A 23,407-nucleotide genomic window follows, 5' to 3' on the forward strand; every position below is an offset into this window, starting at 1 on the left:
ACTCAGATTGAAATGCTCGAATTGCATCTTCATGGCACCAGAGATCAAATTCCTGGGGAGGAAAATTGCTGCTGATGGCATCAGGCCCACGGACGTCAAAACCAAGGCCATCAAGAATGCAACCAAGGTGCAGAATGTGATGGAGCTGTGTTTGTTCCTGGGTCTACTCAACTACTTTGGTAACTTCCTACCTAAATTGAGCATGTTATGTATGCAATAAAGGTTCAAGCTGAGTACTGTTTAACTAAGCAAACTACAACCTTGGCTCTGCTTTATTTAGGCCCAAAGTGCTTGACTCTCAAAATGGCTGGCCTTTTATACCTGAGCAGCACCATGTGCGTCCTGCTCAGTGGCCTCCAACAATGACGCCATTTGGTGGCTACAAACAGAATGTACATACATGACAATACCCCCTCTGAGATCTTATCACAGTCTTTCACAGGTTGAGACGGTCCGGTACATTACGCTCCCGGGTTGATCGTCTCAGTTCGATTCCAGCTTTGGGTGAGTGTGTGGGGCTGTTGTGGCTGATGGCTGGATGACTGACTTGTTGGGGGTGGCAGTGGCCATGTCAGGAATTGCAAGTCCATTTTTATTCAACAGATCCGTGATGGAAATTCCGGGTTCACTGATGATCCCTTAGTCCTCTGAAGACTGCTGGTATGTTGGTTGGTCGTCGATGGTTTCTTCGTCTGACTGTTCTGGCTCATCTGTGTGCCTCAGCTTTGTCTGATCCATGTGTTTCCTGCAAGTTTGCCCATTCTTGAGCTTAATAATGGATATTCTGTTGCCCTCCTTGGCCATGACCATACCAGTGATCCATTTGGGACCCTGACCATAGTTCAACACATATACAGAATCATTAACCGAAATCTCGCGTGACACAGTTGCGCGATCGTGGTATCTTTGTTGACTTTGTCTTCTGTATTCAGCATGATTATTTAAATCCGGGTGTACCAGAGATAGTTTGGTCTTAAGACCTCTTTTCATCATGAGTTCAGCAGGTGAGCACCCTGTGAATGTGTGGGGTCTTGTCCTGTAACTCAGCAGTATGCAGGACAAGCGGGTCTGCAGTGACCCTTGGGTTACTCTCCTCATGCTTTGCTTGATAATTTGTACTGCACGTTCAGCTTGCCCGTTGGATGCAGGCTGGAACGGTGCTGACCTTACATGTTTTATGTCATTAAGTTTCACAAACTCCTGACACTCCTGACTGGTGAAGTACGACCCATTGTCGCTCATCACTATGTCAGGCAGACCATGTGTTGTGAACATGACGTTGAGATCCTCTATGGTTGCCGTGGATGTGCTGGATGACATGATTATGCATTCTATCCATTTCGGATAAGCGTTCACCACCACTAAAAACATCTTGCCCAGGAAAGGATCTGCAAAATCTACATGGATCCTGGACCACGGTTTGGATGGCCATGACCCCAGAATGAACAAACAGGTTGGGCAGATCAGCAGTGGGAAATCTTTACGTATGAGATGGATAGAGTACAAAATAAATGTATTCCTATAAGTAGTAAAGGGATGCATCAAAGAAAAAAATTATGTAGATAAATAAAGATTAAAACAAAACTGAGGCATATGATAAATTTTCGGCTGAAATACGAAAGGCATTTTATGAGAAATATAGGGGCTGAAATTCATCAGCCCTTCGCCCGCTGCCGCTGACTGCCGCCCATTCCTGCCAACATTCCTCCTGAAGATCCCCCCAGTGCCACTTTGGGGGTAGCCTGGAGCGGGCGGGAGGAGAGAGCCGTTGGGAACCGCCCGCGAACATCAGCAGACAGCCGAGGGACACAACTGAGCTCCCGCCCGCTGAGCTCTCAGATTCCTGCGGGCAGGAGTCGGCAGGAATCAGCGGCAGAATGGGGTGGACCATTGCATTGAGGCTGGTCTATCCCTGACAGTAAGTCTGAAGAACCTGCAAAAAAGGTAAGTGAACATTTAAAAAAAAATGTAAACAGTGACTTACCAGCATGGGGTCCCCTGAAGGTCTTCGGATAGTTTTTGTATTTTTTATTGGTGATTTTTTTTCACAGGTTTCGACCCTCCATGGACCCGACTCTATCCTCAGCGGCACTTGGGCGGCAAGCGCCTCTGCCGCCGAGAGTGAGACCTCCCGGCGGTGGTACACGATGTCCATTTGCCGCCCGTTGACCTTCAAGGGACCTCAGCCATGAGTATCCGGCCAAAGTACCATCCGGTACCTCGGCAGCCATCGGCGGCACTTTGGGCGGCACTTGGGCAGGTGGAAGCATTGATGAAAATCGGCCCCATAGAAATTGCAATGAGAAGAAAAGGGATATTACAAGTGATAACTGAGAATATGAAAAAAGGCTAACAGATAATATAAAATTAAATAATAATATTTTTAAAGCCTATTTAAAAAGTAATGAAATATTTATAGTGGATAGGACCACTCAGGAATGATTGAGGATGTTTAATTGAGTCTATTTTGACCAGCTCTGTTGGGCGGGTCACATTGTTTGCATGCCCGACATGAGAGTCCCAAAGCAAGCGCTCTACTCAGAACTCCTACACGGTAAGCGAGCCCCAAGTGGGCAGAGGAAATATTTCAAGGACATCCTCAAAGCCTTCTTCATAAAATGCAATGTCCCCACTGACACCTGGGAGTCCCTTGCCAAAGACCGTCCTAAGAGGAGGAAGAACATCTGGGAGGGCACTGAGCACCTCGAGTTTCGTCGCTGAGAGCATGCAGAAAGAAAGCGCAGGCAGCAGAAGGAGCCTGCGGCAAACCAGTCTTCCCACCCACCCTTTCCTTCAATGACTGTCTGTCCCACCTGTGAGAGAGACTGTAATTCCTGTATTGGACTGTTCAGTCACCTAAGAATTCATTTTTAGAGTGGAAGCAAGTCTTCCTCGATTTCGAGGAACTGCCTATAATGATTTTAAAAAAATGAAGATGGAAGTGACTAAGTAGGCAGATAGCGGAGGATATATGGCAATTGTTACAGATAACTGTGGAAAGTAATTGATTCTAAATATAAATAGATGAGCTGAAGGTGGATAAGTTTCTGGCTGAGTCCACTGGGGACTGCAGGACCACCTCAGGAGAGAGGGGAGGAGGAGGAGGAGGAGGAGGATGATGACCAAGAGGATGAGAAGGAGGTCGAGGAGCCTGGCGATGAATCCATGCCACCGCCCCCACCACTACTACAGCGGAGGCCTCGTGGAGCTTTCGCCATTGCAAAAGCCTTACGTCAACAGTTCATATATCAACGCTTTGCTTGAACAGTGAAAGGCACGTTTCACCATTGCCTGCCCATTCTATCCCACCATGTTGACTATTCCCCCTCTTAGTCTACAAATGAGACACTGCACAGGAATGGTTAAGTTGAACAAAAGAATTTATAAAACATTTGTAAATGTATGAAACATTTGTACATTCTTGAAACTTTGTAAACTTTAATTATGAAACTTAAATAAATTTGAACTTGAACACAATTTATAAAACTTTAAAAACTTTTATAAAATAATGAAAACAGAAAAACGACAGCAAAACAGCAACAAAACAACAACAACCCCTGCATCGAATGTCTTTTAACTGCGGCCACCTTTACCCCCCTGATCTTAACCACCTGCCACCCCCCCTCGCTTATTGTCCCTACCCACGTTGGGACCAAGACAGTGTGCAGTAAGGTGTGAAAAGTGCTGCTGTTGTTGGGGGGTGAGACAAAGAAGATGCCATTGGATCCCCTGGAGAAGTTCAGGGTATGGAATGCCCGGCTTCTTAGTCGGAAGGCTCTTTCTCGGCCTCACTACTCACAGGTGCTGTCGGTCTGGGTGGTATGAGTTGAGACCATCAATTGCCACAGGGTATTGACAGCCTCGGTGTTCTCCTGGATCACAGCTGCAATCTGCAACATGCCTTCCCTCATGCCCGCAGATTTTTTTGCAGACTGTACCATGACCTTGCCGGAAATTCCATCCAGGGTCTGGAGGAGTTCTCAACCGAGTTCGACGCTATCCCTTGACAGTCCCACTATATACAGGTGTGCGTCCGCCTGTCTTTCAGCAGACTGGCTTTGCCGACTCAACCTCCGAAGAGACGGCATACGGGGTTCAATCCTTGGGGTGCGTTGCTGCACACGACTTGAACCCACTATCTCGGATTGGGCGAAGCCTGTGAATGTGGCTTCCTCCGAGGAACTTGTGGCCGCAGCTGAAACTGGTGCTGACAGCATCGCCCCCTCCACCCCCATCACCCCCTCCATCACCAGCCCCCTCGCAACAGCTTGAGGATGTTGTTCCTTCCATGGAAGGTCCTCAGCAGCCCCTCATCTTCCTCCTCGACCCACACATGATGGGCTGAGGTGGAGGCTTGCATAAGGCGCCTCGGAATCCTCATGTGCAAAATAGAAAACAACAGACGAGTGGTTAGCAGCAGGGGAGGGGTTAGTGTGACATGAGTAAGGTCACATAGCGCAGGCTTAATTGAAGGACCACTACTACTGCATTATATGTCGTCGAGAGACACTGCATCACATTACCTGAACCCGAGTCCACAGACACTGCATCACATTAACCCAAACCAGCCCAAGGATTTTGCAGGACTTCCCATCAGTTCGGAACATGGGCTCACCACCCGCATGGGTAGTTGACCTCCTGAAGGCAACAATTAATCCAGCCACTCTCTTCTCCAGGTCTGTTAAGGGATGCGTTTGGGGTGGACCACCATTTGTGCATTGCTGCTTGCGCTGATTGTGGGACAACTTTTCCTGCAAAAATGACAATAGGAATGGTTACGAGTGCCCTTTTGCTCTTGTGGCACACACAGATAGCCATCAAAGCACTTATACCAGGCTGTGTGCATTTAATACAGCCATCTGTTTAATGGCCCTGGTAGTTGCATATGGTTCATGAGGAAGACATCGAAGTGCAAAACATTTTTTAAGATGTCAAAAACTAGTCTTAATAATGTGTAACGATCATTCATGACAAATAAGGTGCAATATTAAGCCTACCTACAGTAACATGTGTCAGATTTACAATTTAAGTAATCAAGGAGTACATGAATAAAAGTATTACTTACTTTCACGATCCTGCAATATTCATTCCACCTTTTCCTGCATTGATGGTGGTCCCTGGGAATGTCATCTACTGAGGAGACTTCTTCAGCAACAGCGTTCCAGAATCTCCTTACAACGGCTGAGGGCAGGTTTAATTTGACCCCTCCTATTAAACTCCCCCCATCCACTCTCAATTGCTGTTATCAGTGCCTCCTTGTCATCAGAACTAAATTTCCTGGCCCTCTGCCTGCTATGATCACCCTGCTGCATCTTCTCTTGTCTGTGAAAAATGGCAGATTGAGGTCTGGGTGTATTACACACGTGCAGGCGCACCCTGACACCTGACCAGAATCGCGGGAATAAAAAATCGTAAGAAAAAGATCAGTGAAAAAAAACAAAATTGTGCATGCGCAGAAGATACCTTTTTTCTCAAATTGCTGAATTCGGCTCCGGCACACAAATGTAGTCATCTCTCTGTCAGTTTGAGAGCGTGGCGATGTTCTTCCTTCCTGTGTTGTTGGGCTCCTTTAGGCAAAATTCTCTGCATTTTATCGCTACCGCTATCGCTGGTCACCATTTGCCGAGTTGTGCGGCCTCCAGCGATAGCGGTATTCCGGCACTAAAAAATATCAAAAGCTGCCATTATCGCTCAAAAACCGGTTATACCTCTAATTATGGAATTTCTAGCCCTTAGTGTAAATGGATGATGCTAGATTTGAGGAACGTTGTGGGTGGTGCAACCCAGGAGCCAATACTGAGTCTACTTTTGTTCTGATTTAGACTTGGGCATTGACAGTGCAATCTCAAAACTTGATGACAACACAGTGGCTTGACAAACAGTGGGGAAGACTATAGAAGATTTCAGGAGGATAAGGACAGGTTAGCAGAATAGGCCGACAGATGGCAAATTAAATTTAATCTGAGGCGATACATTTTAGGAGGAAAAACAAAGAATTAGAGTATACACTCAAACGAAAGGCACAGAAGAACGTGGATGAAACGAGTTGAAATATCTAATTCCCTGCAAGCATGAATGCAAGTAGAATCATTGACCACAGTAGACAGCACATAAAATAAGTATTCTAGAATCAGTTTCTTCTGATACTGCCGATTGATTACTTTCCATTTCCATTTCTAACTGAGATTGAGAATCAGCTCATTGATGATACCTTATACTGTCATCGAACGGTCTTACTATTGTCCATTTGCTCCAAATCAAGCTCACTCAGAGATGAACAGCCATTACTGAAAATATTTTCTGAAATCAGTCTACTCATAGGTTCAACAATCCTTTTATATAATTCTGTCATGATAATATTTTAGGTATTGCTTAATTAAGGATTGACTTTGCTCCCCTGCTGTTGGGCGTGTTCTGTGTCTTCCTTGCATTTGATTCTCAAATGGATGTTTTTGGCGCACCTCTTGTGGTTTCTGTTCCTATGTGGGGTAATTACTTTCAATTTAAGTTATAGAAAAACGCTGCAATAGACATAGATGCAAACCATTCACTTCATTTCCAGCAACACCAGAAATTCTCAGAGTAATCATTGGCACTAAAGGGCTGATTTTTTTCCTTCCCCCTCCCCTCCTCCAGGCACAAGTCAGGCAGAGTGCATCAAAAGTGCACTCTGCCTAAACTGGCCTGAAACTGGCTAGGTTTGCAGATTCATATCATTACTCAGGGCCCAAGGTATCCCAAATGCAGGTCCAAACCTTGGCTTTCTGGATACTGTTTTTGGACAATAGCTAAAAGGCCTCTAGGCTCAAAGATCTAATGGCAGACTTGAAAAATAAAAGGGCGCTTAATCTTTTGTGTCCTGCACAGTCTGTCTCCGTATTCCTCTCAGCTCCTCCATTCTAAGCAGGGAGGGGGCAATCACAAAAACTAAGGGGGTACAATCCATTATCGCCCCGTTTGGGAGTGGTAATAGTTGGGAGGCGCGAGAATTAGTGCCGGCGTTGAAGTCTCGTCCCTCTCAAAGAATTCCGGTTACCATCCTGGAAGGAAGTGGAATGCTAAATCAAGTGCTTTATTTCCTTCTTGGAACGCTAACAGGGTGGACGCCTCAGCAGCGCTGTGTACTAGGCTGTGCAGCACTGCTGCGTCTGAAGGGATCTTCCCTCATTTAAAGGGAAGGGTGCACGCTGCATACTCTGCGAATTAAAAATCACAGCCAGGAACCTGTGAAGGAAATGAAGCAGCAATGGGAAAACCAAGGTAAGTTTTTTTGTAATTTTCATCGGCCACATCATCTTTAATTTTAGCCCCGGTTGCAGCCGGCTGCCCGATTCACACCTCCTGCAGCTGTCGATGCTTTCGCCCGGCGCTGTGGCAGTGGGCGAAAATGAATTTCGGGGTCAGGGTGCTAAAGGGGCGATGGGCACGGCGACGTCATCACGATCTCTGACCACAGGGAACTGAGAATCCCCTAGGTGTAATGCAGAGGAAAAGCATTCCTTATATTTCCCACAACTTGACCCACGTTTTAAGAGCTAGATTTTGTCTCAGCAGATGTGTAGGCTCTTTTGATGGTTTTAGCCAGGTGCAAATAGCCAGTTTTAGTGATCAGTATGGTAATAAATGCATTGCTGGTAAATATAGCTGTTCAATCACATCCAAATTGAGATGGAGCACTAAAATGTGGAATCACAAAGTAGATATATGCTCATGATCCCTTACATTCTGGTGGACCTGAGTCTATGATCGTATCAGCCAAGATCGTATTAAATGGCGAAGCAGGCCCGAGGGGCCGTATGGTCTACTCCTGCTCCTACTTTTTATGTTCTTATGTATATATAAGAGACAATAAGGATGACATTTGTCATGGATAGTAGTACAAAACAAGTGATAATGAATCAGTAGCCGGTTTTACACCCTGCCCGGTTTTCTTTTTATTGATTTTAATGGAAAATAAAATCAGGCAGGGTGTAAAACGGGCTGCTGATTTGTTATATCCTGTTTTACACAACCACTCAAGACCAATTTCACCCCCAATATACTTGAGCTGCACTAAGGATGGAAGAAAGGACCATGTGGACTATCAAGCCTGATATCTCTTGCAGCGTTGGCTTGGCTTAGTGGTACACTCTAACCTCTAAAGCAGAAGGTTTTGGGCTTAAGCCGCACTCTAAGATGAGAGCCCGAAATCTAGCCTGATCCTTCAGTACAGAACTGAGGGAGTGCTATACTTTTTTTGCACAAGAAGTTAAACTGAGGCTTGCTTAAATGATCCCATGGCAATACTTGAAGAAGAATCGGGAATTTTTCCGGTGTCTTGTTCAACTTTCATCCCTGAACCAAAGCTACCAAAACAGACTATCTGAGTATTTATCTTGTGCGCAAGTTGGCTTCTATGTTTGTCTACATTACAAAAGTGACAACACTTCAAAAAGTAATTAATTGTAAAGCACTTTGTGATGTCCCGAGGACATTAAAGTGCTGCATAAATACAAGTTCTTTCTTTTCTATAGAATATGTTCCCCACATCAAGAATACAACTGCACTTAAAGATTGTTGGGAATGGGGAGGGGAGACACTGGGGTAATTATGGGAGTGTAGTGGAGAAAAGGCAGGATATGACTATATCAAATCATTAGAGCCTGATATTCCTCTCACCTCCTAAGCCTGGGTGTAGGTCAGTTGGAGTGTACCAGAATTATGCTTCCCCTGACATGACCTGAACCTCCTTGGAATGCCAGGTTCAGATAATCCACATATTCCTGATTTTCCCTAGGTGCAGGCCTGCCCATTGGCAAGGGCCAGTGACCAACATTGGGCAGAAATCCTGTCATTGCTGTCAATTTGCATTTCCTCTCCTAACTTCTTACAGAACTTTCAGTCCCAAGCACAAAGCAGAGGAAAAGGGGATGGAGGCACTTGGCACCAGGTTTCCACTTCCTTTATATTGTCCCAGGATTTCCTGAGCATCCCCTAGGGAATGGGACAGATAGTCGTTGAGGGTAAGGGTGGGTGGAACAGGTTTTCTGCACACTCTTTCCACTACCTGCACTTGGTTTCTGCATGCTCTCGGCGATGAAACTCAAGGTGCTCGGTGCCCTCCCGGATGCACTTCCTCCACTTAGGGTGGTCTTTGGCCAGGGACTCCCAGGTGTCAGTGGGGATGTTGCACTTTTTCAGGGACACCCTTAACCTCAACGACTATCTGTCCCACCTGTGACAGGGACTGTGGTTCCCATATTGGACTGTTCAGCCACCTAAAGACTAATTTTTAAGAGTGGAAGCAAGTCTTCCTCGATTCCGAGGGACTGCCAAGATGATGATGCTGAAATCATTAGTAAGGCCATGTAACGTTTCAGCTGCCCACCTTTGGCTCATTGGCCGTGAAGGAGTTCTGAGTAGAGCGCTTGCTTTGGGAGTCTAGAGTCTGGCCTGCGAACGATGTGGTCTGCCCAGCGGAGCTGATCAAGTGTGGTCAGTGCTTCAATGCTGGGGATGTTGGCCTGATCGAGGACACTAATGTCGGTGCATCTGTCCTCCCAGGAGATTTGTAGGATCTTGCGGAAGCATCGTTAGTGGTGTCTACTGTACATGGTCCATGTCTCTGAGCTATACAGGAGGGCGGGCATTACTACAGCCCTGTTGACCATGAGTTTGGTGGCAGTTTTGAGGGCCTGGTCTTCAAACACTCTTTTCCTCAGGCTGCACTGGTGCACTGGAGGCAGTGTTGAATCTCATCGTCAATGTTTGCTCTTGTGATGAGAAGCTTCTGAGATATGGGAAATGGTCCACGTTGTCCAGGGCAGCGCCGTGGATCTTGATGACTGGGGGGCAGTGCTGTGTGGTGAGGACAGGCTGGTGGAGTACCTTTGTCTTATAGATGTTTAGCGTAAGGTCCATACTTTCGTACACCTCAGTAAATACGCCAACTATGTCCTGGAGTTCAGCCTCTGTATGTACGCAGATGCAAGCGTTTATAGATGATTTATAGATGATTACAATAACCTATTTCAACATACTATCAAATGTTCCGGAGATACAACACAGTGTTTAGATACCCTTGTTGATTGTAAATATTCAATCAATGATCAATAATTGCCCATTTTTTAAATCTTTTTGCTCTTTGGCTATTGTACATTTCTACACATGTTAATAAACTAACAAGAGCAACAACCACCCAGTCTGCGCAAGTTCAAAAATATTTTCAGTGTTTTGAACCCTTGGCCTTGATTTTTACAGGGGGCATGAATCCAGTAGCATAGGTAAACCTTTCCAGTGTCTCGCTGGTGGGTGGGAGTGGGAATTTAGCAGCTGGAGATAGCGGTGGGGTGGGGGGGATGGGGGGGGAGGGCGATATATGGTGCATGGGTGGGAGGCATGGGAGGTTCTGCGTCTGCGCACATTCTGAGGCTGAATTCCAGGATATATTCAATGTATTCACTGAGGCATATGAAAGCATGGGCTTTACGCTTAACATTATATATGTAAACCTGTAAATACCTTGTGTAGCCACCAGAGGGCTCATCGCCTGGAGTCCCAAGAGATCCCACCATCCCTTGGGAGCACTTGTATTTAAGGAGGCCTCACAGGCTGGAGAGGCATTCTGGAGACCTGCAATAAAAGACTAAGGTCACACTTTGCTTTGAACTCACAGTATCTGGTCGGACTCTTCATTCATATATAACAACTGGCGATGAGATACAGATGATGAACCCAACGATGGAGAGAGCAGTGGGATTCCTGGAGAAATTTTTGGAGGGAGATGATTGGGAAGCCTTCAGGGAGCGACTCGACCAATACTTCATGGCCAACGAGCTGGAAGGAGAAGCAAACGCTGCCAAATGTAGGGTGATTCTCCCCACTGTCTGCAGGGCACCAATGTATGGCCTCATGAAAAATCTGCTTGCTCCAGCGAAACCCACAGGGAAATCATATGATGAGTTGTGCACACTGGTCCGGGAGCATCTGAACCCGAAGGAAAGCGTTCTGATGGTGAGGTACCGGTTACACACCTACAAAAGGTCTGAAGGCCAGGAAGTGGCGAGCTATTTCGCCGAGCTGAGACGCCTTGCATGACATTGCGAATTTGAAGGACATTTGGAGCACATGCTCAGGGACTTCTTCGTACTTGGCATGGCCATGAAGTGATACTTCGCAAACTTTTGACTGTAGAAACCCCAACCTTGAGTAAAGCCATAGCGATAGCCCAGGCATTCATTGCCACCAGTGACAATACTAAGCAAATCTCTCAGCACATGAGTGCTGCTACAAGTACGGTGAACAAAGTGATGTTGTTTTCAAATTGCAACGTACAGGGCAGGCCCCACATGCCTGCAGTTTCACGTCCGCAGATGTCTCAGAGCCCACCATCAAGGGTGATGAATGCAAGGCCATTAACACTTTGCTGGCGCTATGGGAGTGATCATTGTTTCCATTCATGCCGCTTCAAAGGGTACATTTTCAAGGGCTGTGGAACAATGGGACACCTCCAACGTATGTGCAGGCGAGCTGCAAATCCTGCTAATCCTGCAAATCACTATGTTGCAGAGGAGGACAGATCCACGGCGAATCATGACACACCAGAGCCTCAGACCGAGGAGGCAGAGGTACATGGGCTGCACACATTTACCACAAAGTGTCCCCCGATAATGCTGAAGGTTGAATTAAATGGACACAGGTGTGAGCCAGTCCATTATGAGCAAAAAGGCTTTCGATAAATTGTGGTGCAGCAAGGCCTCAAGGTCAGTCCTGACTCCCATTCACACTCAACTAAGAACTTACACAAAAGAACTGATTCCCGTAATCGGCAGCGCTACTCTAAAGGTTTCCTACGATGGAGTGGTGCACAAGCTACCACTCTGGGTGGTACCGGGCGATGGTCCAACACTGCTCGGCAGGAGCTGGCTGGGAAAGATATGCTGGAACTGGGACAACGTCCAAGCGCTCTTGTCCATTGATGACACTTTGTGTGCCCAGGTCTTAAACAAGTTCACCTCGCTGTTCGAACCAGGCATCGGGAAGTTCCAAGGAGCAAAAGTGCAGATCTACCCAATTCCGGGGGTGCGACCCATCCATCACAAGGCGAGAGCAGTACCGTACATGATGAGAGAGAGGGTGGAGTTCAAACTGAACCAGCTGCAACGAGAGGGCATAATTTTGCCGATCGAATTCAACGAGTGGGCCAGTCCGATTGTTCCATCCTCAAGGGAGACGGCACCGTCAGATTCTGTGGTGATTACAAAGTAACTATCAATCATTTCTCCCTGCAGGATCAATACCCACTACCAAAGGCAGACGACCTCTTTGCGAGGCTGACGGGAGGAAAGAAGTTCACGAAGCTGGACTTGACCTCGGCCGACATGACACAAGAGCTGGAGGAATCATCGAAGGGCCTCACCTGCATCAACACGCACAAGGGTCTCTTCATTTACAACAGATGCCCATTTGGGATTCGACCAGCCACAGCGATATTCCAGAGAAACATGGAAAGCTTACTGAAGTCAGTCCCGTGCACAGTGGTCTTCCAGGACGACATCTTGGTTACAGGTCGGGACACAGTCAAGCATCTGCAGAACCTGGAGGAGGTTCTTAGTCGACTCAACCGCATGGGGCTCGGGTTAAAACGCTCGAAGTGCATTTTCCTGGTGCCTGAAGTGGAGTTCCGAGGGAGATGAATCGCGACGGACGGCATCAGGCCCACTGATTGAAAGATGGAGGCAATAAAAACGTACCGAGGCCACAGAACGTGACAGAGCTGCGGTCGTTTCTAAGACTCCTGAACTACTTTGGTAACTTCTTACCGGGTCTCAGCACACTGTTAGAACCACTGCACGCCTTACTGCGTAAAGGAGGCGAATGGGTATGGGGTAAAAGCCTAGAAAATGCCTTTGTAAAAGCTAGAAAATTGTTATGCTCAAACAAATTGCTTGTGTTGTATGATCCATGTAAGTGTTTGCTACTAGAATGTGATGCGTCGTCGTATGGCGTCGGGTGTGTATTGCAACAAGCTAATGAATCTGGGAAATTGCAAATGGTTGCTTATGCAACCAGAAGTCTGTCTAAGGCTGAGAGAGCTGACAGCATGATTGAAAAAGAAGTGTTGGCGTGTGTTTATGTGGTAAAGAAAATGCATCAATATCTGTTTGGGCTCAAATTTAAATTGAAAACTAACCATAAGCCACTGATATCCCTTTTTTCCGAAAGTAAGGGGATAAATACGAATGTATCGGCCCACATCCAGAGATGGGCGCTCATGTTGTCCGCATACAACACTCCATCCACCACAGGCCAGGCACAGAAAACTGTACCGATGCTCTCAGTAGGCTGCCATTGCCCACCACGGGGATGGAAATGGCACAGCCCACTGATTTAGTCATGGTAATGGAAGCATTCAAGAGTGAGCAATCACCCGTCACAGCCCGACAGATTAGAACCTGGGCGAGCCAGGACCCCTTACTGCCCCTAGTAAAAAATGTATGCTTCACGGGAGCTGGTCCAGTGTCCCATTGGGAATGCAGGAAGAGATAAAGCCGTACCAGCGGCACGAAGATGAAATTTCTATACAGGTAGACTGCTTTCTGTGGGGTAATCGGGTCGTGGTCCTCAAGAAGGGCAGGGACACGTAGGGGAGGACGAAAACCCCCTCATTTTACCCAGAAGGAAAAGGGCTGTGGGATCAGTCTGTGCTGTGAATTGAAACCGATAACAGTTTGACCTTGGCAGAGCAGTGATTGGACGGGGGAGGACACCGGAGGGCCAATGGTGAGACAGAGTCAGCCCAAAGCATGGGGCTTTCAAGCCAATGGGAGAGCACTTGCTCAAACTGTGGGACTGACTCACAGCCATTATCGGATTATTGTCTTCCCCATGTTTACACGATGGAAGGAAATTATGCAGATCTTCAGAAAACTAGGGAACCCAAAACAAACCAAGGACCTACACAATGGCTACAGGAGGCCAACCCAACTAACACCTACTCAAACCTTGAGTAGGTTAGAAAAACTGAATTGAAGGAAAATTATGCAGACCTTTAGAAACCAGGGAACCCAAAACAACCCAAGGGCCTACACAATGGCTACAGGAGGCCAATGCAATCAACACCCATTCAAACCTTGAGTAGGTTAACATCAGTGGAAAAAACCCACAATAATCTAAAACTGCTGCATTTTTCAAAATCACAAAGCCCACCAATGGGAAGAATCGATTTCAGCAGGAGAGGCGGACTGGATAATCTGGCTATAAAAAGGGGTTTCTGACGTAGTGTGGGTGGTTCCCTGCCCTCGTCATCCAACAACCACAACCAGCAAGACTCTCGACACTGAAGGAAAACCAGTGTCCGAAGACACCGAAGATAGAAGAAACAAACCACTAGACTGCAGAAGGCATAGTAGTGAATATAACCTCTGGTCCCCAGAACTCCCAACTCAGTTAGGCCAGGAAAGGTGGGAGGCTGGGCATTGTACTGCTAAACTTGTGTAAAGATTTTCGTTGTGTCCGTTTAGTGGGATTTAGGGGGATTGTTTTGTTGGTGTATTGCTGTTTGTTGAGATACACCTTGTCAAATAAATTGGAAGCCTAAAGTTCCTCTTGGAATCACCTTGTCTCAGTTCTATTGTATTACATCTCCTGATCGTGAGTCTTATGTCAGAACAGTGTAAGGGAAGCTAGGAGCGCCTCGAAAACGCTCAACTGTGTGTCACAGGCTAGGGAAGAAGGGGTTAGGAGTGTTTGACACTCACAGGTGCCTCACAGGCTAGGCATAAGCTGTGGGGACGCACGAGTCTCAAAACCCCCTTCATAAGCTGTGGACACAGTCTCTCCAGGGGTGCTCTTGCAGCAATCAGGGTACCTCACAGGCCAGGCATAAACTGTGAGGGCAGAAGCCCAGAGAGAGAGACCCCAAGGCACAACAACACTCCCTGAGAAAACCCCTTACAGACACTTTCATCAGTGATCTCCACAGTACTCACCCAGGCATGATGAAAGCGATAGCCAGATCCCACTTGTGGTGGCCTGGTATCGATGTGGACTTGGAGTCCTGTGTGCACAAATGTAACACATGCTCGCAGCTAAGCAATGCACCCAGTGAGGCGCCACTAAGTTTATGGTCTTGACCCTCCAAACCATGGACTAGGGTCCATGTCGACTATGCAGGCCCGTTTCCGGGTAAAATGTTCCTAGTGGTTGTAGATGCATACTCCAAATGGATTGAATGTGAGATAATGTCGGCAAGCACGTCCGCTGCCACCACTGAAAGCTTGTGGGCCATGTTTGCCATGCACAGCCTACCTGATGTCACTGTGAGCGACAACGGGCCATGTTTCACCAGTGCCGAGTTCAAAGAGTTCATGACCTGTAATGGGATCAAAAATGTTACATCTGCCCCGTTCAAACCAGCATCCAATGGTCAGGCAGAGAGAGCAGTGCACACCATCAAGCAGAGCTCGAAGAGAGTAACTGAAGGCTCACTGCAGACTCGCCTATCCCGAGTCCTGCTTAGCTATCGCACGAGACCCCATTCGCTCATTGGGATTCCACCCGCTGAACTGCTCATGAAAAGGGCACTTAAGACAAGGCTCTCAGTAGTCCACCCGACCTTCATGAACAGGTAGAGAGCAGGCACCTTCAACAAAGTTCATATCATGATAGTGCAAATGTGTCACGCGAAATTGAAATCAATGATCCTGTATTTGTGTTGAACTATGGACAAGGTCCCAAGTGGCTTCCCGGCACTGTTGTGGCCAAAGAGGGGAGTAGGGTGCTTCAGGTCAAAGTTTCAAATGGACTCATACACTGGAAACACTTGGACCAAATCAAACTCAGATTCATGGACTCTCCTGAGCAACCCACATTGGACCCTACCTTCTTTGACCCCCCAACACACACACCAGCGACAACCGACACCGCGGTTGACCACGGAGCAGAACCCATCACCCGCAGCAGCCCAGCAGGACTCACCACACCAGACAGCCCAGCAAGGCCAGCTGCACAGCAGCCCAGCGAGGGCCCAACAAACGATTCACCAAAACTAGCATTTGCACCGAGACGATCAACCAGGGAAAGAAAGGCCCCAGATCGACTTACCTTGTAAATAAATAGTTACACTGTTGACTTTGGGTGGGGGAGGCGATTGTTGTTATATATTTAAAACTGTAAATACCTTGTGTAGCCACCAGAGGGCTCATCCCCTGGAGTCCCAAGGGATCCCACAATCCCTTGGGAGCATCTGTACTTAAGGAGGCCTCACAGGCTGGAGAGGCAATCTGGAGACCTGCAATAAAAGATTAAGGTCACACTTTACTTTGAGCTCACTGTATCTGGTCAGACTCTTCATTCAACTGCCCTCCAACCATCAAGATTCAAGGCACGGCCCTCAACTACGTGGACCATTTCCCGTATCTCGGGAGCCTCTTATCAGCAAAAGCAGACATTGATGCGGAGATTCAACATCGCCTCCAGTGCGCCAGTGCAGCCTTCGGCCATCTGAGGTAAAGAGTATTTGAAGACCAGGCCCTCAAATCTACCACTAAGCTCATGGTCTACAGGGCTGTAGTAATACCCGCCCTCCTGTATCGATCAGAGGCATGGACGATGTAAAGAAGGCACCTCAAGTCGCTGGAGATATATCACCAACGATGTCTCCGCAAGATCCTGCGGATCCCCTGGGAGGACAGGCACACCAACATCAGTGTCCTCGTCCAGGCTAACATCCCCAGTATTGAAACACTGACCACACTCGATCAGCATCACTGGGCAGGCTACATAGCCTGCATGCCAGATATTAGACTCCCGAAGCAAATGCTTTATGCAGAGCTCTGTCATGGTAAACGAGCCAAAGGTGGGCAGCGGAAGCGTTGCAAGGATACCCTCAAAGCCTCCCTGGTAAAGTGCGACATCACCACTGACACCTGGGAGACCCTGGCCGAAGACCGCCCGAGGTGGAGAAAGTGCATCCGGGAGGGCGTTGAGTTCTTCGAGTCTCAACGCAAATAGCGTGAAGAGGTCAAGCCCAGAGAACGGAAGGAGCGCGCGGTAAACCAGCCCCACTGATCTCTTCCCTCGACGAATGTCTGTCCCACCTGTGACAAGGTCTGTGGCACTCGTATTGGAATATTTAGCCACCAGAGAACTCACTTTGGGAGTGGAAGCAAGTCTTCCTCAATTCAGAGGGATTGCCTATGATGACAGTCCTAAGCTCCTGATCCTTGCAGAATTAGGTCAGCCTGGAACACTTGGAGAAGATGATCGGCATAAGGAAGGCTGTGGCTGCGATCAGGAGGAAACAGCTAAGGACTGGGGAGGCCCAAGGCTTCCTTTTGAGGGCTGGAGGAGCACTCCTGCTGCTCCTGGCATACATGGGATCTAAATTGGATAAGGCCTGAAAATGGGTGCGGAGATCATGATGTACGATCTGCACGCCCCCATTGAAAGAAATGCAGGCAGCACGTAAAATTCACTACTCGTTGGCTCAGCATTCAACAGAGTGCTCAATATCATGTGGAGTCTGTTCTCTATTTAATTGTTGCCTGCAGAATGAAAGGCTGTCTGCACTGATAATGAATAAGAAAGCTGCGAAATACAGGAAGATATCAATCAACTAGTCAGGTGGGCAGAACACTGGCAAATGGAACTTAATCCAGAGAAGTGTGAGGTAATGCATTTGAGGAAGGCTAACAAGGAAAGGGAATAGACATTAAATGGTAGGACACTAAGAAGCGTAGAGGAACAAAGGGACCTTGACGTTCATGTCCACAGATCCCTGAAGGTAGCAGGCCAGGTATATAAGGTGGTTAAGAAGGCATACGGAATGCTTGCCTTTATTGGTCGAGGCATAGAATACAAGAGCAGGGGGTTATGCTTGAACTGTATAAAACACTGGTTAGGCCACAGCTGGAGTACTGCGTGCAGTTCTGGTCACCACATTACAGGAAGGATGTGATTGCACTGGAGAGGGTACAGAGGAGATTTATGAAGATGTTGCCAGGAGTGGAGAATCTTAACTATGAGGACAGATTGGATAGGCTGGATTAGTTTTCCATGGAACAGAGGAGACTGAAGAGAGACCTCATTGAGGTGTTGTCAAATTTTGAGGGGCCTAGATGTAGTGGACAGAAAGGGCCTATTTCCCTTAGCAGAGGGGCCAACAGCCAGGGGGCATAAATTTAAAGTAATTGGTAGAAGGTTTAGCGTGGATTTGAGGGGAAATTTCTTCATGCAGAGGGTTGTGGGGGTCTGGAGCTACTGCCTGAAGGGGTGGTAGAGGCAGAAACCCCCACCACATTTAGGGCCTGAGTTTTGGCTGGAGTTGCTCCTATTTTTTTTGAGCAACTAGTTCAGTTTGGAGTATCTTAGAAATCGCGATTCTCTGCATTTAGTTTGCTCCAGTTCTAGTGAGTCAGTTTAGTTTTGTTTTATTTCAGTTTTTTTTTCAAAAGGGGGCATTACCAGGCCCTTACACCTGTTTTGCAAGTTTAGGTAGCGATAAGTTACTCCAAACTAACTTAGAACAGAGTAAGTGTCGACTTTTGTATGCTCAGAAAAACCTTGCATACACTTTAGAATTAGGCACAGGTAGCCAGAGATGTAGGGTGAAGAGAAGTTAAAGGGAAGTTAGGGGATTTTCCAAAGCATTAAACACTTCACTTTTACCAATAAAGAGCCATCATCAATAATAAATGATAAATAAATCAATAAATCAACCAATAAATCAATAAATCAATAAATCAAAAATTAAAAAATTAAAAACAAAAAAATAAAAAAATCAATCAATAAATCAATCAATAAAAAATTAAACGTTTCTACTCACCTACTGCAGCACCTATCTGTTCGGGAGCATCGGGAGCCCTCCAACAGCCTGCCGGACAGCTGGTCGGGCGGGCCCTGTTGCCGGGGAGGTGTTTGGGCGAGGCCCGCGACTGGGGAGGAGTTCGGGCGGGCCCCGCCGCCGAAGAGCTACTGGTCGGGCGGGCCCTGCCGCCAAGGAGGTGTTCGGGTGGTGATCACCACTGGAGAGGAGTTTGGGCGGGCCCTGCTGCCGAAGAGCTGCAGCTTGGGCGGGGCCTGCCACCGGGGAGGAGTTCGGGCGGGCCCCATCACCAAAGAGCTGCTAGTCGGGCGGGCCCTGCCGCCAAGGAGGTTAGGGCAGTGGCGACGAGGCGAGGCGAGGGACGGTGAGGCCGGCAGGCCACTGGGCCCGGGATAGGGACAGCGAACACCACGACGTCCCTTCGGCTAGGGATAGGGTCACCCAGAGACAGGACGCGCTGGGAGGGCCAGGAGCCACTGTGCACGCATGCAGCAGCCGGCACACTTTTCGGTGCAGTGCTGTAGCTCCGCCCCCAGCTGCTTGTGCTGAGCTGCGCCGACTGCTAAACAGGCCTGGTGAACACCGAGAATTGCAAGGTAAGTTTTAGGCCCGCTTTTAATTCTACAAAATAGGCGGGCCTCTCGGAGGTGCACCATTCTGTGGGTCAGCTGAAACTTGGGCCCTTAAAAAGTACTTGGATGTGCACTTGAAGTGCCGTAACCTACAGGGCTACTGACCAAGAGATGGAAAGTGGGATTAGGCTGGATAGCCTCTTGTTGGCCGGCACGGACATGATCGCCGCAATGGCCTCCTTCCGTGCTGTAAATTTCTATGATTCTATGATTCTTAAAGGGGTGGTGCTTTGTGAGAGAAGTACCTCACTGTAACTGGAGCTCTAACTTATCAATGTCTCAACACGGCAGAGAACGGGCACGTCAGTTCATTGATGCAGCATTGGAGGCCATAGTGCCGGAGGTCTACAGGAGGACACAAGTAATTTAACCACAGGGGAGCAGGAGCCCTTCCAGACACACTGTTCAAAAGCAGTGGGAGCAGATCGCTGAAGCTAACAGTATCACCAGTCTTTCCGCCAGGACATGGATCCAGTGCCGGATAAAGTGTAATGACCTCACACGAGTGGTCAAGGTCAGTGAATGCATCTTCAAATACTATATTCCACCAACTGCACCACAAGCTTCACACTACTCAATGCATCTCACCTCCATCACTCGCCTACCAACTGTTCTCATGCAGGCTCAACTTGCTGCCACGCAAGATCGGACTGCTGCTATCGTGGCTGGATTTACAAGTGTGGAAAGGGACTTGCAGAGTCTCACAGCAGTCCAGTAATCTGTCTTCCAACAAATGACTAGGATTGCTGAGGTACCGCCATGGGGGAGTGGCAGTAGCTCCATGGAGCAAAACCCTGCTGTCCTCCCTCAGGATGACAGTATTCGTACTCCCACCCCTGTCACTCTGCCAGTGCCATTGAAGTTGCCTGTCAGTCAGCCAGCCCAGACTATTGCCAACCATGTCGAGGTGGTGCAATCTACAGCCAGACCTTTTAAACCAGGAGCTGCTTGAGCTCATCCTGCAAAGCCATCTACAGTGTCCCCAATGGAAAGTCAGCAGCCTACCACCAGCCATGCTGCAGTCACTGTAGAAGCACTGTGTCGGAGCTCTAGAATAGACAAAAGGAACATGAAAGACAGACACTAAGGCACTGAACAAGGGTTATTAGTTGACTTTGTAATAGGAACATAAGAACATAAGAAATGGGAGCAGGAGTAGGCCATATGCCCCTCGAGCCTGCTCCGCCATTTAATACGATCACAGCTGATCCGATCATGGACTCAGGTCCACTTCCCTGCCCGCTCTCCATAACCTCTTATTCTCTTGTGTAATGTAATATTGGAATTAATCATTTATAAATTATATTTAGAATGTTTGTTTTGTGGTGGTTTTCAGCAGTGTGCCAAACAGGATGCTGTGATGTTCCATGACAGAGGGATGGTAAGTTGGGGAAGTGTTAAGTAACAATGATCTGGTGTTTCATGTAGGAGAAGCGAGTCTGATCATGCACTCACGAACAGCGCATTCGGAATGATGATTTGCAGGCTGCTTCCTCCCTTCCTCTCCTTCTCTTCTTCCTCCTCCTCCTGAGGTGGTCGCAGAACATGCGGTGACAAGGGCTGCATCTTCATGATGGTTAAATTGTGAAGGATGCAGCAGACCAGCACGAACTAGGATACCCACTCCGATGAGAACTGGAGAGCACTTCCCAAGTAGTCAAGGCTGCGGATCCGTTGTTTGAGTACCCCGATGGTCTGCTCGATGACATTCCTCATGGCAGCCTGGCTGCCATTATATGATTGTTGGCCATAAGTGATGAGGTTGCAGAGGAGCGCCAGTAGCCAGGGGTAGAGCGCTTAGCCCTTGTCTCCAAACAGCCACCCTAGGGTTCGACATAAGAACATAAGAAATAGGAGCAGGAGTAGACCATACGGCCCCTCGAGTCTGCACCGCCATTCAATATGATCATGGCTGATTTTTTCATGGACTCAGCTTCACTTCCCTACCCGCTCCCCATAACCCTTATCGGGTATGGTGGCTGGAAGATTGCTGACACAGCGGACTTGGGCAGGAAGAAGACATCATGCCGTGACACCATCGTGATGTGCTGGGTGTGGTCGAACATAAACTGTACATTAAGAGAGTAGTAGGCTTTGTAGTTACAGTACATCTCAGCATTGATATATGCTGCTCACAAAATCACGTGTGTGCAGTTGATTCTGCCCCGCACCATGGGGAAGTCCAATATCTTGGCAAAGCCATTTACGTGCTCTTCCTGCTTCTCTCTGGTTAGAGAGAAGACAATTAAGTCCCTTCTCCTGGAGTACAGAGCCTCTGTGACCTCTCAGATGCAGCAATGGAGGGCGAACTGTGAGATGTTAGTTATGCCACATGTTCCAGCCTGGAAGGATCTGGTGGCAAAAAAATTCAAGGCTTTGGTCACCTTGAAGACCACTGGGAGAGCTGTCATCATCCTACTCTGAGGCTGCAGGTCTTGTTGCAAGAGATGGCAGAATTATGTGACCAACCACTTGGTGAAGCGGAGCCTCTGAATACACTGCTCCTGGCTTAGGTGCAGGTAGAAGATGTGCTCCCCAATGATTCTAGGTGGGTAAGGCTACCTGCTGAGAGCTTTCCTCCCCCTCCCACTCCTCCTCTTCCTTCTGCTTGCCTTTGTTGCCTCTGCTCCATCTCTTTGTCATGCTGCAGCATTAGGGGAACTGCATATAGAGTCTCCATGACTGGGAGCAAGTGGTGTACTCAGAGTCCTTTCAGTTACAGCCATCACCTCCCCAACGTCCAACAGCACTCTTTGCACATTTTAACAACGTTATATATGGGTTCCAGCAAGCTAATATTGATATAAACTTTTCAAAAGCCAAACAAGAGAAATAATTAACTTACCTGCAAGTAGGATGTTTCCCTTTAAATAGCTCTGGTGGGGGGTCCCTCAGCATGTTCCGCTGTGCGAGTTTAGGAGAGGCCATTGTTTGGACTGGCAACATCCAAAATGGCAGGTCATGCATCAACTCAGTGTTGCATGCTGACTAATGTTACGATCTTCCCACTCTGCATACTGCCAGAGCATGCATGTCTCACAGCACTATGGCCCTCACCAAGATGGAAGCCAGCACGGGCATGGGTGAAGCAAGACGGTGCCATTTCTTTTCTGAAACTGGTCTTGACTGCCGATGCTAAGTTACTAAATTTCGCAACCATGGAGTTCAGAGACAGGCAACATTTTGAAACCTACCTGAGTCCCTTTTGACCAGTGGACTCCTTTCTCCTTTTATAGCTATCGGACAGCAGACAACGCTGGATTCCCACTGTGTTGAAGTAAAAATTAAGTTGCAGCGCCGATGACATCATCGGGCTGCACCTTATGAATCTTAAGTAGGTTCCTGCCTGCTTTTAGCCTGAGCCTCATCCAGGGGCTGAGTCACCGATGTGAATATTATTATAAATTTCAGTCGGGTGGGAGGTGGGGTAAGTGGAAAATGTACTCACAGGCATAAGTTTGATGTCCAGGATAATTTAGCTCCCATGACTCACCTGCATCCATCGGTTAGCTGCCCGCCTAAAATGGGATGAATGCAGCAGCTGGCCTACAGATAGAAGAGGAATGGTAGCTTGGGCAGCCAAAGATCACCACCCGGTACCAAGGGAAGCCTCAGGCAAGCAGATAGGCCGCAGGGAAGGCACTCTTGGGAGCGTCTTGTGGGAGAAAAGGGAAGGATTCTAAGACAGGGGAGGCTGTAACTTTCCTTGTGGGGGGTTGGCGAGAAACATTCCTGTTCCTCATGGCCCCTCAAAGGAAAGTTTTTTTACTTAACTTGGAGGGTTTGCTTATCCTTCTGACAGCTGCTGACCTGTCTTCAACTCGGGGACTGCCATGGTGGCTTCACTGCTTCGGCCTGGTGTAAAACGTGTGCCAGATATACATAAATTTAGGAGGCCTCTGCTTTCTTCTGAGATAGGCAGTTCAAATGATGGCCAATGGATTTCAGTAGGAAAGGGATGGTAAGGTTA

Source organism: Pristiophorus japonicus, chromosome 5, assembly GCF_044704955.1.
Source record: "Pristiophorus japonicus isolate sPriJap1 chromosome 5, sPriJap1.hap1, whole genome shotgun sequence".
Taxonomy (NCBI): domain Eukaryota; kingdom Metazoa; phylum Chordata; class Chondrichthyes; family Pristiophoridae; genus Pristiophorus; species Pristiophorus japonicus.